This window comes from Cannabis sativa, chromosome X (assembly GCF_029168945.1).
Source record: "Cannabis sativa cultivar Pink pepper isolate KNU-18-1 chromosome X, ASM2916894v1, whole genome shotgun sequence".
Classification (NCBI taxonomy): domain Eukaryota; kingdom Viridiplantae; phylum Streptophyta; class Magnoliopsida; order Rosales; family Cannabaceae; genus Cannabis; species Cannabis sativa.
In genome coordinates, this window is record NC_083610.1 from 39,463,539 (window position 1) to 39,482,261 (window position 18,723).

An 18,723-nucleotide genomic window follows, 5' to 3' on the forward strand; every position below is an offset into this window, starting at 1 on the left:
ATACGTCGGTTTTATAAACCGACATAAATTCTTTAAGTGACACTTAAAAACCGACGTGAATTATACTTTTTGTACTAGTGGTAGTAAAATATATCTGTATGTACCTAGATGTATAACTTTTATCTAGTTATGAAAGTAATAAGAAATAACTTATTATATGTACTGGTTGTACATTTAAATATATAATATATCAAGTCATGATAATTAGACTGATGAATAGTCTATTAATAAATTAGACGAGTTGTTAAAAAGATACTAGGAAAAATGAATGATATATTATGGTTATATCTATTTGACCATTACAATAACATGATGAAGTTGTCATGTATATTTTAAATTATACACATCATTGAATTGATGATAGTGATTCCTGAAGAAATATAAAGTTTGATAAACATAATAGTGACTTCTGAAGAGTGTATATGTTTTGGAGAATAATATAATTATATTATTCGTGTATATAAAAATGAAACTTGTTATGATTACTTATATGTTGTAGTGATTTTACATTACCTTGTGAAAGTTTCGTTGAAATACAAATTATAGTGAACCTGAAGTTCATGAATTGAGTTATTTTGGCATGATCAATCATAAGCAATAAATTATCAAAGGATTTGACTAAATTTTGTTGAAGAACCAGAAGATTTTTCTCATTGTTAATTTATAAGGCTCAAAAGAAGAATGTGCATATATTTACACATATAAAATATTTAAATTATATTTCTTTAACAATCTTGAGCCATTGTTAGATTTTTATTGCATAGTTTCTTATCGATGTGATAAGATTATATGATCATGCATTTACAAAATGTGTAAATTTATGTATTTCTAATTATACATGTGTGACTCATTCTTAGAATTGAATTAAGTTCATAAGTATTGAACTTGAACCTGAAGTTCAATGTTATATAATATATATGAGTTTAAATAAATATTGATTCATTGTGATATATTGAAATCTCTACAGGTGTATTAATATTATTAGATATCACAATTTTTAAAAATTCTCTCGATCAGGGGGAGAGAAGCAGTTGGGATCGATGATAATTTTTGAAAAATGATCCTTGCACAAAGTATATAAGAACGATATAGTTCAAAATGATATATACCAACTGCAAATCAATATTATTCAAAGTTGAGATAGAATGAGTTGAAAACGCCTGAAGCGCAAATGAACAATATAGAAATTATTAGTAAATGTTCATTTGATTTGCCCTGAAATTGTTAAATCTAGAGGTACTTATGGAGATACCTTAATGTTATAAAGTATTGATGATTTAAAAATGATAATCGTGATGAAAACGATACTCTAGAAGAGACTCCTAAGAAAAGTTAGACATAACACATTTGATCATAATTGAATCCCTGAAGTGATTCTATATAGGTACCTATAAATGATAAACATATTTTAAAAAATATGTAATTTAAAGAGATCTCTATAAGTTATGTCAATATGGGAGGAAATTATCATATAATAAAATTTTTGTCGACAATAGATGTTGAATGTTTGCATATGCAATAAACTAACATGAGATAGCAAGGATCATGGTATTAGATTTGTCGAGAATTATCGACATACATTTTGATTTTTGGCCAAAATATTATGACGTAGTCCAGGCAAATTTACTCACATAAAGTGAAGTAAGACTTGTAGGGTGTGCAAATAAATATTTCTAATGAGAAATTTGCATATATATATATTTGTACATAATGAATTGTTGTACAAAATTTGCATAGACATGAGATTGATTGAAGTAAGGCTTAAATATTGAGAAAATATAATCATGATTTGATTATAGCCTGGAATATATTTTATGAGGATTTATAAGCGTCACATAAATGTTGCAACAAAAGTTATTTATTTGGAGCTCCTAATATAGTGAGAATTTGAAATAAGCCTTATCTAAAAATTCTAGAAGAATTTAATACATGTCTTAAGTGATATAAATTCTAAGTCGCGCGCACTATATGACAAAGATCTTTGTATGAAATAAAGACATGTAAGTAAATTATTATTTGAAAAATATGTATGGTTGTCTATGCAGTATAAATACGTAAAGTATACGTTGTGATAGACTCTTAAAGAATTTTTGATTAATTGAAGAACAAACTTTTATTTCTTTTGTATTTCGAGAAATATTAATATATAAAGTTTGTTCATTAGTATTGAAGTCCTGAAGTACTTCATATGTATCAATAATTATAGATATATGATCATTTGATATGAAAATTAAGATCATACAACAAGATAGAATAAATATATGGTCTTGGAGTACCATCATTGTCACAAATAAAAATTTATAGTACCATTAATGTGTTATGTTCATATCTACTTGAAATTCTAAATTTTCGTATGATTAAGATTGTATACACACATGAATGATACAATTAGTTGGATAAAGATTAATGTTCCACGAACCCCTCATCTATAATTTAGAAGTCCATACATACTCTGGAAGAGTTATAGAAAATATATGATCAAAGATTATATATAGTGATATTTTAAAAGTGATAATAATAATCTTATGAGATCTATTATCACTAAAAGAATTATGGATCATATGTGCATGAGGGGGAGACATATTCATGTTGCACTCTTTTTTCCTTAGCTCAGGTTTTGTCCCACCGGGTTTTCCTGACAAGGTTTTTAACGAGGCAACTTGCAAATAGTTATGAATATGAAATATATATTGTACTCTTTTTCCTTAGCTCAGATTTTATCCCACTGGGTTTTTCTGACAAGGTTTTTAAAGAGACAACTATAAATCATGTTAACATACTTGCATTTTATGAAGCAAGTAGAGAATGTGTGGGAGTGAGATCATTGACATAGCATATTCGGGAAATATATGGATTGCACTCAATAAAGAAGTATCAACAGAAGCAGTTCTTTATGAAGATAATACTGATTGCATCGTTCAACTAAAAGGAGAGTACATTGAAGGAGATAGAATTAGAACACATTTCACCAAATTCTTCTTTATACGTTTCAAGAAAATGCATATTGGTGTTTAACAAATTCAATCAAGTTTTAATCTTGCAAACTTATTCACAAAGTTATTACCAACATCAACATTTGATAAGACGGCAGACAAGATCGAAATTCGTCGATTAGAAGATCTCCACGAATGCCTAAATGAGGGGGAGTTAGTTTACACTATACTCTTTTTCTTTTGATCAAGTTTTTAGCAAGATTTTTAATAAGGCAATTATTATGGACATCCAAGGGGGAGTGTTATAAATATTAATAATTATGTGGATGTCCAAATCTTTTATTTATTACCATTAATTGTAATTAACATTCCTCTTTTTCTTAGTTTCCCTTTTCCTTAGTTTCTTAATATTTGACTCTTGTATTTGTATAAATAGGGGTTCACTCCATTGGAATAAACAATTGAGAAATTCTCATTCACTTTCTCTTTCTCTCTTCATCTTCTTCTTCTTTCTTCTCATCTATTATATATTATTTTATATTATTTTATAACAAATACGTAATTTTGTATAAATATTAGAGCAAATTAATTTGAAAGATAATCATGGCAAAACTCGTTGTTTAGTTTCATTTGTTACCATTAACTATTTATGTAAATAAAATGGTGAGGAAGGTACTTAAATGATTAGTTTTGTTGTAGTTCACTACTAGTATAAGAAAATTATAACAAAGTTCCTAAGTAAATATTTTTAGGGTTTTTTTTATTTTTACACTTCAAAATAGTTTTTTTCTTATATTTTTTACGAAATTCTACATAAAAATCCTTATCGCAACTAGCGGAGCAATCTAAATCGCAACAAAAAATCGTATATCAACTCACGTAAAAACTATCGGAGAAACCACTTTAGAAACCCAAACCATAAATTTGAAAAAAAAAAGTTAAAAAAAATAGTATACGGAGTAATTCTCATATTTTTTTACAATTAAATACCTATATAAAAATAATTGAAATTAATTTTGAAAAAGAATAATATTAATTATAATTAAAAATTAATAAATGCCTAATATTATGAATATTTCTAAATTTAAAATATTTGTATATATAGACCACTAATTACAACAAAATTTACTATTTTTCGGTTTGCCATCAAAGTGTTTATATAAGTAGTTAACTTCAACTAATAAAACTACATTAAGAGTTATTCTTTAGTTTTATTTAAATTTAGTTGTGTAGGTGATTATTTATTTATTTATGTTTAACTTATATATAAAAGTGAAAGTAAATACATTATAAATTTGTATTATTTGAAAAGAAAAAAATATATTATATATATCTAATGTAAAAGCTCATCAAAATAAATCTTTAAAATTTAAAAGTTATTTTGAACTTTTAGTTTTTTACATTAATTTTATGAAAATATTATTAAGAAGTAAATTTTTTTTTTTTTGAAAGAAATAATAATTTTATTAAATTTAACATTCTGAATATAAGATATCCAACATAGTAGTCGTAGCGTTAGACTCATAAATGCTACGATCACAATAGACTCGATCTAGCCTAGCAAAAGTATTTGTTAGTCGGTTTGCTGACTGTTTTACAAAATGAATTTTATCACTATATTGATAGCAAAGTTGGTAACTAAAATTATTTTTTAAAAATAAATACGTATATAAAAAAAAATAAACTAATTTTTTAAAACATAATAATAATTTAAATGAAAAATTAATAATTTTTTATAAATTATTAATATTATTTAATTTTTTAAAATAAAAATATCATTAAATATTATTATAATGCGTAAAGTTTTAATTGTATACAAGCAGTCTTATCGTAAGAGTATACACCTTATATTATAATGACTACACGATCTAAAATCAATGGTTAATAAAAGTACCTTACCAGTAGGAAACTTTTGCTAGGTCCTACCATAGTCTTGCCCTATATGTATATATATAAATTTTTGTAACTAGACAAGATGTTAATTATGTTAACTTTATATAAAAAAAAAATTAAAGTTTTTTGTTCCTAAGTTTATAGCTATAGGAGGTTGTCTTTTTTCTCCGGCCAGGTCTGCCAGCCATCCCTGGGCATGTGCAGCTTGGTTGAGATTGTATTTTGCTATTGCGATTCAATTTTTTTCTATCTTGATTAGTTTAATGACCGCATGTTAGATTATGGATTAGTAAAGACAATTAATATATTAATTATTAGTTTTTTATAATTATATAAAGATTTTATATTATTGTGGGCCCCATTTTTAGAAATGGGCTTTGGAGTTATATAATTTCTCAATTAATATAATGCGTTTTCTTTAATTTTATTTTTAAAAAATGCATTTGCTTTTTTTTTTAATTATTTTTTAATGTGCCTCAAAGTTAAATAGAATTAATTTTAGTTTTTCATAGGTCTATATATTTTTAAGTTAGTGTGCAAGTGTTTGTAGTTACTTTTAAATTTATTATGTTGTTTATTCAAGCAATTTTTGACAATGAAATACAAATCGTATCTAGCTTATTTCTAATCCCTAGTTATTTTATTAGATATTATATTGTAATAAGTTAATTTTTAGTTAAGTATTTGTTTTGTTAATACAATAAGTTGTTGTATAGATGATTTATAGTTGTTTTTAAATTTTATTTATTGTTTTGGTGTTATTTTTAAGTTTTTTTTAGATTGACGCAATGTGTTCATGTCAGATTGATTTGCATATTTACTGGGCAATTTTTATTTATATACAAGTAAATGCACAATATACAAAAAATGTGCAAAAAAAATATAATTACATAATTCTATACATGTAAAGACCGCTTAGTTTAATTTAGAAATTAGCAGTTAGTTATGATTTAATTATGGAAAATTATTTATAGATATTTAAATAGTTATTTATGCTGTTATTATTGAATTCAGAATGCATTTTTATGTCATATAGTGAATTTCATAATTTTACATTTCCGGTACCCGGTAACATGGAACTCGGTGTTTGGCTCAGTAAAATCATAACTTAGCATGTTAGTATATTGGGACAGTTTATTAGACATTGGGAATGTCGGGATTGGTCGGGAATTTAGAATTTCCCAAAAATACCCTTAAGTACCCTTGTATGTTATTTTAGTGTGGAGGGGCAAAATGGTCATTTTGCCCCAATGATATTTTGTCCTTTAGTGGACTTAGTGTAATGTGAATATGTGATTTATGGTGGATATTTGTTGGCTGAAATAAGATTAATTATATGTATTTTCATCATTTATTCAAAGTAAGAAATTTGAGAGAAAAATCAAGAAAACTAAACCATTTCCTCTCTCCCTCTCCTTCGGCCACACTTAGAACCAGCTGAGGTTCTTGTTTCTTCCTCATCAATTCTGTATTTTGCTTCAATTCCTAGTTCATAGCAAGCTAAGGTATCTCTTGTGTAACCCTTTCTTTAGTTTTTGAAATTTTATGAAGTAGAACTTTTGCATGCTTGATGAGTTTGGTTTTATAGCTGCTGTATATGTTTGTTATTGTTTTCTTGGGCTTGATTATGTTTAGATGAATGGTTTAGAGCAGGTTGTGGTGATCCTTAGTTGTGTTTATTCAAAGTTTGGAATTTTGGCTCAAAAATTATGGTTTTCAAAGTAAATTGATGATTTTCGTTGCTGTGGTTGCTGTTATGGTTGAGTGGTGTTTTCTGCGGTTTAATTATGTTGAAATATATTGATTTATGCATGATTTGGTGGTTGTTTGAAGGGTTAGTCAAGTTTTGAGTTTTTGAACTCAATCTTGAACCTTCAATGGTGAATATCATTTCTGTGTTTGAAGCTTGGTTTCTTTGCTTGGGTTTTGTTATTTGGGGTATTTAGAACAGGTCTGGAAGGTTTGAAAGAGTTTGGATTTGTTTTGAGTGAGAAATGTATTTTTGAAGTTTCCTGCTCAGAACCGAAATTCCGGTTCAGCAACCAAAATTCTGGATGGTGTTCCAGGAATTCCCAGAACCGGAATTCTGGTTGTATAACTGGTCTGCCAGTTGGGGGATTTTTGGGAACCCTAGTTTTTCCCATTCTTATGTTGTTTAGGGTATTGCCATGCTTTTTATCGATAGGAAAACTTTTAGTTTCTAGTTTAAGTCCCCGGGAAGTGATTTAGCGTATCACTTATCAGTGTTGTGATTGTTATGGTTTAGGAGCCTGTAAATCGTCGTGCAGTTCATTCCACTCAGGTTGACCGGCACACCTGAATTCGGAATCGAGGTAAGATTAGTATAGCAGTATGCATATGTATTACATGTTTAGCGTGTATGTAGGAAGCCTGTTAGATTACATTAGATATGTATGTTGGCTTCGTACCATCCGACTGTGTCACATCGGTAAGGCTAGAGTATGACTAGCAGCTGGAGTATGACCAGTGTACCGAGTATAGGCTGACACTGTATCACATCGGTAGGGCTAGAGTATGACTAGCAGCTATAGTATGACCAGTGTACCGAGTATAGGCTGATACTATGGTTGGTGGTATTGTACTGTTTGACCGTATCACATCGGTAGGGCTAGAGTATGACCAGTGTACCGAGTATAGGTTGATACTGTAACACATCGGTAAGGCTAGAGTATGACTAGCAGCTGGTGTATGACCAGTGTACCGAGTATAGGCTGTTACTTTGTCAAAAGTACCGTCGTACGAACGTTCGGGACTCAGTATCGTGTGGGACACGACAGTTAGGGTTGTGGTCAGGGGTATGGGCGTCTGATCATAACCCGGGATTTATGTATGATTATGATTATGCTTTTCTTACTGAGTCTGTCGACTCACAGTGCTATGTTTATGTGTAGGTAAGGGCAAGGCCAAGGCTGAGGAACCGTGAGGACGAGCCGATGAAGATTGTACATGTCGGGGCGGTTAGGCTTGGAGCGTACGATCCTCGGGACAACAGCGCTTTTGTAGTTAGTCGCTGGGCGACAAGTATTTTGTAATAGACAGTAAACTTTTTATAAAGTATTTTGTAAATGGGATCCCAAAGTATTTTGTATGAAATATTATATAAGTTAATTAAAAAAGCAAAAATTTTAATTAATCACGATTTCCATAAACTTCGTTGATTAGCAACGAGCTGCACAGTACGTTTAAAAATCACGTAATACGCCTATGCTAGTTAGGGTGTTACAACACAATTTTATGAATATTTACAAATAAATGTATATATTTATGATTTTAACTTGTTGATTACTTTTAATTAATTTTTTTAAAAAAAATAAACGCATAAAGCTAAATATAGAATTATAAAAGTTAATATTTATATTTTAATATATTACTAATAATATGTTTAATAAAAACTAATACAAAATTAAAAAAAAAAATATATATACAAACACTTACAAATTTTGTTTACATTTTACAAACAATGTATATATATTTATTAAATATATTTAATTAATATTATTAATGTTTATAATGTTATTATTAATCTAGTATGTTTATTATGATAATAAATACAATTTATTTATTAAAAAATCATAACAATTTTTAAAATGAAACACTTAAGTTTATTTATTTACTGAATAAATACTTGTTTTTGTTTATTAAAAGGTCATAAACAATTTTAAAATGTAACACTTATACTTATTAGTTATTGAAAAATGTGTTTAAAAAATAAACGAAATTATAATTAAATGTGACTTTATGTATAAATACTATGTTTATATTATTACTGATAATATTTATTAATTATTAATCTAATATATTTGTTATGATAATATTTGTGATGATATATTTTTTTTTTTTGACCAAGTTTGTAATGATATGTTAATATAATGTGTTTATTAGAATTTAAATACAAATTTATAAATAAAACATATATGTTTATTATTTATTTTTTATATATGTTTACTATCTATTTTTATCATATATAGTTTGCATATAAATTAAGTATGTTTCTCATAATTACTAAAATGTATAATAAATTGTAAATAAATTTTTATGCACATATAATGTAATTAAGTATTATAAAGTATATAAAATTGTGAATTTTCTTTAAAATAAAGTTGTTGTTTAGTTATTTATTTGTTCTTATTTAGTTATTCAAACAAAAGAAAATAAGTATATTACACAGTTGTGTGTTAGTTGTTATGTAGTTGTTTAATTAAGAAAAAAATAAGTATATACGTTTAGTTCTTCACGAGTACATATATTAGGATTATTTTTGTGTTGTTTTCTTATGTATTTGAGGTTGTTGACACAAAATATTAATATTGAGTACATGCATTATACGATTGTTTTTGTGTTGTTTTTTTTTATATATATTTGAGGTTGTTGACACAAAAATTAATGCATATTATGTGTTGTTGTATAGATAATTTATAGTTATTTTCAAGTTTTGTTTGTTGTTATGGTGTTGTTTTTTTTTAAAAAAAAATTAGATTGACGCAATTTGTTCGTGTCTGGTTGATTTGCATATTAAAGTAAAGTTGTTGTTTAGTTATTTATTCGTTCTTATTTAGTTGTTCAAACAAAAGAAAAATAAGTATATTGCATATTAAAGTGTGATTGTCGTACAATTGTTTGTTAGTTGTTATTTAGTTGTTTAATTAAGAGAAAAATAATTATATATGTTTAGTCCTTCACAAGTAAATACATTAGGATTATTTTTGTGTTTTTTTTTCTTATATATATTGGAGTTTGTTAACACAAAATATTAATATCAAGTACATGTATTAGGATTGTTTTTGTGTGTGTGTGTGTGTTTTTTTTTTTTTTGTATATTTGAGGTTTTTTTTATAAGTGTATATTTGAGGTTGTTGACACAAAAATTAATGCATATTTATTTTTATTAATACAATACGTTGTCGTATAGATAATTTATAGTTATTTTTAAGTTTTGTTTGTTGTTATCGTGTTGTTTTTAAACTTTTTTTAGATTGACGCAATGTGTTCATGTTTGGTTGATTTGCATATTAAAATAAAGTTGTTGTTTAGTTATTTATTCGTTTTTATTTGGTTGTTCAAACAAAAGAAAAATAAATATATTGCATATTAAAATAAGGTTGTCATACAGTTATTTATTAGTTGTTATTTAGTTGTTTAACTAAAAGAAAAATAATTATATATATTTAGTCATTCACGTGTACATACATTAGGATTGTTTTTGTGTGTGTGTGTGTGTGTTTTTTTTTTTGGATATTTGAGATTGTTAACACAAAATATTAATATCGAGTACATGTATTAAGAATGTTTTTGTGCTGTTGTTTTATATATATATATATATTTATATATATATTTGAGGTTTTTTTTTATAAGTGTATATTTAAAGTTGTTGACACAAAAATTAATGCCTAAATGATTTGCATATAAAGTAACATTGTTGTCTAGTATTCTTCTTTTAGAAAATTTACACAAGGTATTACTTTTGCAAATATTTTAACATTTTTACTGTTAAATATTTTCTTTTTACATTTTTGTTTTTATTTTTTAATTAAAAATTTTAGGTGTTTTATAAAAACAACAAGAAAACTATATGAAAGTAATAGGAAAATATTATCAAAACAATAAAAAAATAAAAATAAAAAATACCACACAAAAATAACATGAAAACATCGATTGTCTATTGTTTGTACTTAGTTTTGTTTTATTAAGATTGTTTATGTGTTATTTTTATGTTTCTTCATGTTATTTACATAATTTATTGATGTCCAATTAATTTGTACATTTATGTAGTGTTGTCATTTTTAGTTGCGATTAAGTTGTTTAAACAAGTAGAAAAATGAGTATATATTTATTTTGAATGGATACATATTTTTGAGTTAGTGGATCGACATTTTGTAGTTGCTTTTAATTTTTTTTATATTATTAATGTGTTATTTTGTAGTGTGGTAATTTTTTGTCTGGTTTATATTTCCATTATGAGGAGTGAGGACTCTATTTTTATTTATTTGGACTGAGTTATGCTTTCTCTAAACATTTTGCGTTTTTTATTTCTTGCTTTATGTTTGCTTTTTAGTTTTTCACAACTTTTGTATACTCTGATTATTTCAAAAAAATAACTAAAAAAATTTTGTCTTCAAATTCATGTCTGAGAGCATCTCCAAGGAGCTCATTAAATTTGGTGTCACACTATCATCAAATTTAATGTTAAAAACTATCTTCACTCCAACCACAACACCAAAAATTACACTAAAAAATTATTTCTTATTATTATATTAATTTTTTAATAAAATAAAAAAATAATATTATATTAATTAACTAAAACCACCACAAACTAAAATGCACCCTTCTAAATAAAATAGTCACACGTGTAACAGATAGTTTGTATTAGAATATTTCTAATTAAGGAAATAAAATAATATTATTGATTCTGATAAATGAATATTTTATATTCATTGAATCTGGACAGAATCAATTACGTAATATTCTATATATGGTCAGATTTCTATATTCATTACCTGATTTGATTTCCTGAATTAATTGTCAAAATATTCTGACAATTAATGTGGCACAGATACTGATGGAGTATCTCACCTATAAATATAGGGTCTCGGTCCCCGAGCTCCTCACTCATTCTGTTCATAACAGCAAATTCCATCTAAAGAGAGTTGAGAGAGCGAGGAAGCCCGATTACCCACATTAACCAGTTTCCTTTGCAGATCAAAGCTTATGTGGGTTTGAAGCTCAAGAATCAATGGCTGGAGGTATTTCGATCCTTAAATTATAGTGCATATATGATTTATTAATTCCGCACTTTATACTTAATCATATATGTTTCAATTTATACATATAAAATGTCTAACAGTTGGTATCAGAGCGAATTATATATCTCTGCCTTGATTTATTTTAAGTTTCATATATATATATACATACATTTACGGGGTTCTTCATTTATAATATAATATATATTTTATATATATACTTTCATATTATATGATTCCCGATTATATATATATTCATATACTCAATTTTTTATATATACATATATATATATATATTCATCTTCATATTTACGTTCATATATATATTATATACATTTATTTATACCGTATAATATATATATGTTTCTGAGTATACACTTTCATATTATATTCATTGATTTCTTTCCATATAATTGATTATCATATTCTTTTATATATCTTTATGATATTTTATATGATTTAATGTGTATATGTAAGTATATATGTATATATATACATATCCAGTATTAGTTTTTGTTTGTATATATATTTTATATACATTTTCTTTTCATTTACGTATATATATTTATATTTATATATATACTTTTATATTAATATTTCATAATATATATGTTCATATATATATGCACATTCATATTTATATTCATATACTGTGTGTATACATATAATTTTCATGTATATATGTTTATGTATAATACTCAATGCTTTCATATTTTTGTTGCATAAAATTGTATGTAATACTCTCTTTCATACATTAATGATGATTTTATGCAGTATATATACATTGTATACGAGTATATATATACATGAAAGTTTTATTTTTCGGTCTATAATTTTTCCGTTTTCATTTTCGGTATTTATTTTAAATCCTCTATTCATTACTATATTCATATAATATTTTAGATCGATTTTATGAATGAAAAGGATTTAAAACCCATCTGAAAACTGAAAAAATTCTCTTAAGAACACGATTGGACCCGAAAGAATTTTTTTATGAAATTAAAGTCTATATTTTACGTGTTTTCGATGCTTGAAATCAATATGGATCTCTTAATTTATTCATTTAGATCATTTTGGAATTGGTTTCATGAATTTTGGTCATCGGTGTTGTTGGCAGTTTTTCAAAAAAAAAAAATTTAAGAAAATTCCGAAATTTTGTTACTTTGATTTATTTTTGGAATTTTATTTTATTTCCTTATTTTTGTTGATTTAGTCAATTAAATTACATTTGTTTAACTTTCCATTCTTATTTAACATATGTCTTCATATATTATATGCTATTTAGTAATAAATTATTATGGAAAGTTTTTAATTTGGTAAATTAATTACATGCTTTATTTTTACATGTAATTACAATAATTGTGATATTTTAAGAATGTGAATATTTAATTATTCTACAATTAAGTGCGCAATTATTATATTTATTTACCAATTAAGTAATTTATTGATTAAATTAATTGATAATCTGCCATTAAGTATATTCTTTAATTTTGCATTTAATTGATTTCATATAATTAATTGTACTAATTTGTATATTTACCTTATTTATACAAATTAATTATTAGTACAAATAATTAAGATATTATATGGTTATAAATGCATAATTAATTACATATCATGGAATTGAGCATTTAATATATTATCATACAATAATTGTTTTAATTTGTATTTATTTGGAAAATTTATTTTTAATACAATTAATTTTGATTTGTATGATTTAAATGCTATACATAAATTCCTTTTATAGTGCTAGATATATTTAGAAATGTTCAAACATTAAGATAGGTTGAATATTTTATCTAGCACATTAAGTTTCATAAAACTTCATAAAATTATTCATAAAATATTCATAAAACTTCCTAAAATGAATAAAATATGAATAAAATGTAAGTAATTTTGTGGTTTGACATAAGAAAACATGAACTTGGGACAAATGCTCATATCTAGAACGGTTTTTAATGATCTTCGGACGACCACACTAGGAGCACTAATCTCAGTGATTGTCTACTATGTTAATAACGAAATTACTTTTAGGTAGAGCCCAATACCTAATGTCAAAGTGAAAATATAATTTTATATAATTAGGGAGTAGCCACAGCATCCTTATTTGTATAAAATTATACATTAATTAAAATTCACCTTAATGGACATAACTTGTAATTAATTATATAGGTATAATAATTTTACCCCACAGGGATTTTATTATATTTGTATAATTAATTAGGATAATATGTTAAATTAAATTCTCTTAATATACCCCACAGGGAGTTATGGGGATTTAATTTAATAGTGTTATCACAAATTTAATTAAAGATAGATAATAAACCTTCATTTTCCAAAACTAATTGTTTAATTAAATCTATCATAAAGTTCATCTAGTTTTATTAAATTTAAAATTTAGCCCACAGGCTATTTTGGATTTAGTAAAATTTTAATCTTCAGTTTATACTTTGGTGTTTAGTGAACCACATAATTTTAAATAATTAGGGAGTAGCCACAGCATCCTTAATTATATAAAATTATATACATTAAGTGGATCAAGATCACATAATGGACATGAATTATGTGAACATAATAATCTTACCCTACAGGGATTTTATTATATTTACATAATTAATATGTTAAATTGAATTCTCTTAATTTATCCCACAGGAACTTATGTAGATTTAATTTAATAATTTTATCATAAAGTATAAAATTTTGAAACATTTATAAATAGTTAAGTGTTTCATACCTTTCATTGAGATAGAAATATTAAACTTTAAGTTTTTCATAAATTGTGTAAATCTATCATAATCTACATCTAAATCTAGTCTTATTAAATTAAAAAATTTAGCCCACAGGCAATTTTTGTTTAATAAGATTTCATATGTAAGCATGTTTATTCATTGGTAAAAACATGATTCATTTAAACCTCAAAACTATATATGTAATTTTATTACATCACTATTCATAAATTTCTTCCATACCAGTAGAAATTTCCAAAAATTTATTCTGATAACTTAATCTAAAATGTACAGTTTTTACTGTATAATTAAGAAAAATAAATCACACTTTATTATCACCAATAAATTTTAATTTATTGTGTATGAATTCATTCTAATATAGTTAATGTGATTATTAACACATAGTGGATTATTTTAGATTGTTATTCCACATTCATAATTTTTTGCAAGGTTTACAAATAAACCTAAGAAAGTCAGTAACGGTGAGCAAATCTTATCCACAGACAAGATAAGTTTTCACATTTAGAAGTTTAAGGAACAAGCAATATAGTAGTGGCTTTATTTTAAAATTGGCAAAGACCTTTATGTTCCAAGATTCTATTGAAACTTGATTTAGACACATTTAGAGGTCTTTACTACAAATGATGTCACTCATAAAGATATGCAAGTTCAATCTGACAATAAGAAATGTGTTATTAATAAGAATTCTTCTACATTATAGCACCAAAAATTATGGAACATATCTCCATAAATAGAATAAATGTTAGTAAATGGTGGGGATCTTCATTACACTAGATTTTACTAACTTTATTTAGAACTTGTGTGAATTTCATTAAGAATATGTATTCCAACAAGTCAAAATCGGTGCATACTAGAATTCTATCATATTAGAAATCATACAAGTCAATTAATTTTGAAGACATGGACTCAAATTTTGCATCTTTTTTTTTTAACGATTACTCACATAAATAATTTTTCTACAAAAGTATAGATTTATATGTTTCAAAGACATTTAAATCTTAAGTAGAGAAATGGTGCATTTTGCATATTAAGATAGTGAGATCAAATATAAAATGGAGAATACTACATTAAAATTCGTGAGTATGGATAAACTCCCAGTCTATTTGCAAAGTTTCTTTAAAAGCATGGGTTCATTGCCCGATACATATGCTTGGTACACCTAAATTATAGTGTGTAACAGATTTAAGAAACTAACCATTTTTTGGACATGGGGTGGAGCCTATATAGCAAACTCCGAACTTTCCTAAATCTTTCTCTATTGATACTCTTCAATGGGGTGTACATATCGAATCGTGTTCTAACCAAAGTTGTTTCTCAAACATATTTTGAGTTGTGATAAGGTTGAAAACCGACTTGATGACATGTACGCATTTTTATAAATACCCATATACAGTTAGAGTACAATTGTCTAAGAAAAGATCTGGGCCCAAATACCATAAATAAGCATTTCATCGTAAAAGCTATAAGGTCTAAGGGTTACATATTTTATTATCCATCTCACAATACTAGAATTGTGGAATTAAGAATTGACTTGATCAGTGGGAGTGATCAATCTATGAACCTAGTTTCTAAGAAAGATCATTCATATTTTCTCAAACTTCCACCTCAAGTATTAGATTAATTATGATTTAGTACAACAACCCTTAAGGTTAATGGTTATTGAGAATTCATAACTAATCATTAATAGTCTACAAGTCATTGATAAAATTCTAATAAGTTATGTTATTTAGTAATTGCTTATAATTTCTAAAATAACATGCATATTGAACCATTTGCTTTTTTAAGAGTTTGTTGGTCCATCCTTAAGATGACTTATTAGAACAATAAGATCAATATTTTCTAGTGATTACATTTTGTACAATAAGAGTTCAACTACAATATTAATTTGAGACACAAATTAAATTATAGAATGATAAAGAATTGAAGTTGTAGTACAACATGCCATGAATGAAGAAATGAATATCTTAAAGAGCAATAAAATTTATCTTTAGTAAAGTTGCCTAATGGGGTGGAGAACATTAATTAAGCATAAAATTTTTCACCAATAATATTCATTAGGCAACATTGAGAAACATAAAGATATAAAAGAATATTCATTGCTAAGAAGTTCATTTTGAACTAAGAATCAATAACAAAGGAGATTTACATTCTCAATTGTTTTTATAAAAGATTCTATTATAGACCTTGGCATTTGTTGCTTGTTTTAATTCATTAATCAATTCCAAATAGTGAACTAGAGGAGAAGGTATGTAGACTGCCATAAAGATTTTCCTCTAATAAGTGGTGAACATATGCAAGCTTAAAGTGTCTACATATAGATTAAAACAAACATCTCACAAATTGGTATTATATCATCTTTTCCTTTAGGTTTGAAAAGAGAATTATGGAAATAATCATATACCAGAAGGTTAGTGGGAGTAATATTTGTTTTATACGTAGACAATATGTTACTTGCAAATGATGATAAAAGTTTTCTATATAAGTTGAAATAATTCATATCTCAAATTATTATTTTGAGATAAGGAATATAAATAATATATATAATTTTAATTAATTAGAGAGTAGCCACAGCATCTCTGATTAAATAAAATTATGTATTATTCATCTGATATAACTTTTATCTTTAAGTGTGATAAATTCAACTCGAACCAGCATCTGAAAAATGATCTGGAGTGAGAATAAATTAAGAACATTCATTTGCTTCTATTTTAGAAGCCTAATGTATGCCTAAGAGTCTGAATAAGACTTTGCATTACATTTGTTTCAGGATCGTTAAGTAGTATCAGAATAACTAAAGTTAAGACCACTTTATTCTTCATACAAAGTGATGAGGTGTCTTAAAGATACTAAAAATTATATTCATACATATTTTGTTAAGATGAATTGACCATTTGGAAATATAGTTAACCAATTAGATTCTAATGTACTTCACTGGTTGTATTGATTCACGTAAATCAATATTTTATTACGTCCTTAAGATTACCAGTAAGTTATATTGTAGAGAATCTTGATTGTTATTTCCACTATAGAAGTCAGATTCATTGTTTTGAGAATACATCTCATATGATGTATTATAGAGTTTCATAGTAGGCCTGGAGTTCAGAATTACAGTTTCATTAGGCCATTAAGAAAATTTTGCGATAAATTCAGCTACAATATTTATGGCTAATAACTCTAAGAGTACTAGTCGAAGCTAGCATATCGACATTAAGTATTTAGCCATAAAAAGGCGTGATAAGTGGTCATTTATCACGCAAACTGAATTGGGTGATCGCATAGATCCTTGACTAAAGGCATGCCGCAACACAAATTCAAGGATCATAAAGTAAATATGGGATTCAGTTAACCCATATGCAGTTTTTTTATTTGTACAACCAAAAATTATTTAATGAAACTCTAATTTCGATATTTTCTCATATTTATGTGCACCTTAATTTCATCTGAGAAAATTATCGTAAGAGGACCTGAATAAACATAAGGGTTAGGGTTTATTCACTTAAGTACATTGCCACATAGAGTACATTGTTATATAATAAATATATCGTAATACATGGAAGATAATACTCGACTTATAATGAGGACATGTCGCTATGATTCGTATGTTTATTATATAATGAGTAACGTTTGGGTTTGAGTGTTTTAGTTTAAATGCTGACCAAGTGGGAGAATATTAGAATATTTCTAATTAAGGAAATAAAATAATATTATTGATTCTGATAAATGAATATTTTATATTCATTGAATCTGGACAGAATCAATTACGTAATATTCTATATATGGTCAGATTTCTATATTCATTACATGATTTGATTTCTTGAATTAATTGTCAAAATATTCTGACAATTAATGTGGCACAGATACTGATGGAGTATCTCACCTATAAATATAGGGTCTCGGTCCCCGAGCTCCTCACTCATTCTGTTCATAACAGCAAATTCCATCTAAAGAGAGTTGAGAGAGCGAGGAAGCCCGATTACCCACATTAACCAGTTTCCTTTGCAGATCAAAGCTTATGTGGGTCTGAAGCTCAAGAATCAATGGCTGGAGGTATTTCGATCCTTAAATTATAGTGCATATATGATTTATTAATTCCGCACTTTATACTTAATCATATATGTTTCAGTTTATACATATAAAATGTCTAACAGTTTGAACTTTATTTTCAACTTGTTAAATTTTTCTAAATTTTTTAAAATTTTACAAAATATCTTAAGTAATTATAATATACACAACCATAAAAAAAATAGACTAAAAAATCTCTCAAATGCGAAAACAAGTAAAAGTACATCAATATACTACTTTTAAAAAAATACATTATAATTTCATAAATTCAATTAATAATATAAATATATATTAATTAAATATAATATATTATATATATATAAAAAAAAA

The 18,723-nt window shown here is 25.9% G+C and overlaps 1 long non-coding RNA gene across 1 annotated transcript; it reads left to right on the forward strand.

The window, feature by feature from the left end:
- Window positions 1–10,529: 10,529 nt before the first annotated feature.
- On the forward strand, window positions 10,530–18,723 carry LOC133031752 (uncharacterized). The gene is made up of 2 exons (XR_009684835.1): window positions 10,530–11,587; window positions 18,189–18,723. It is a non-coding gene; the product is annotated as an uncharacterized LOC133031752 (long non-coding RNA).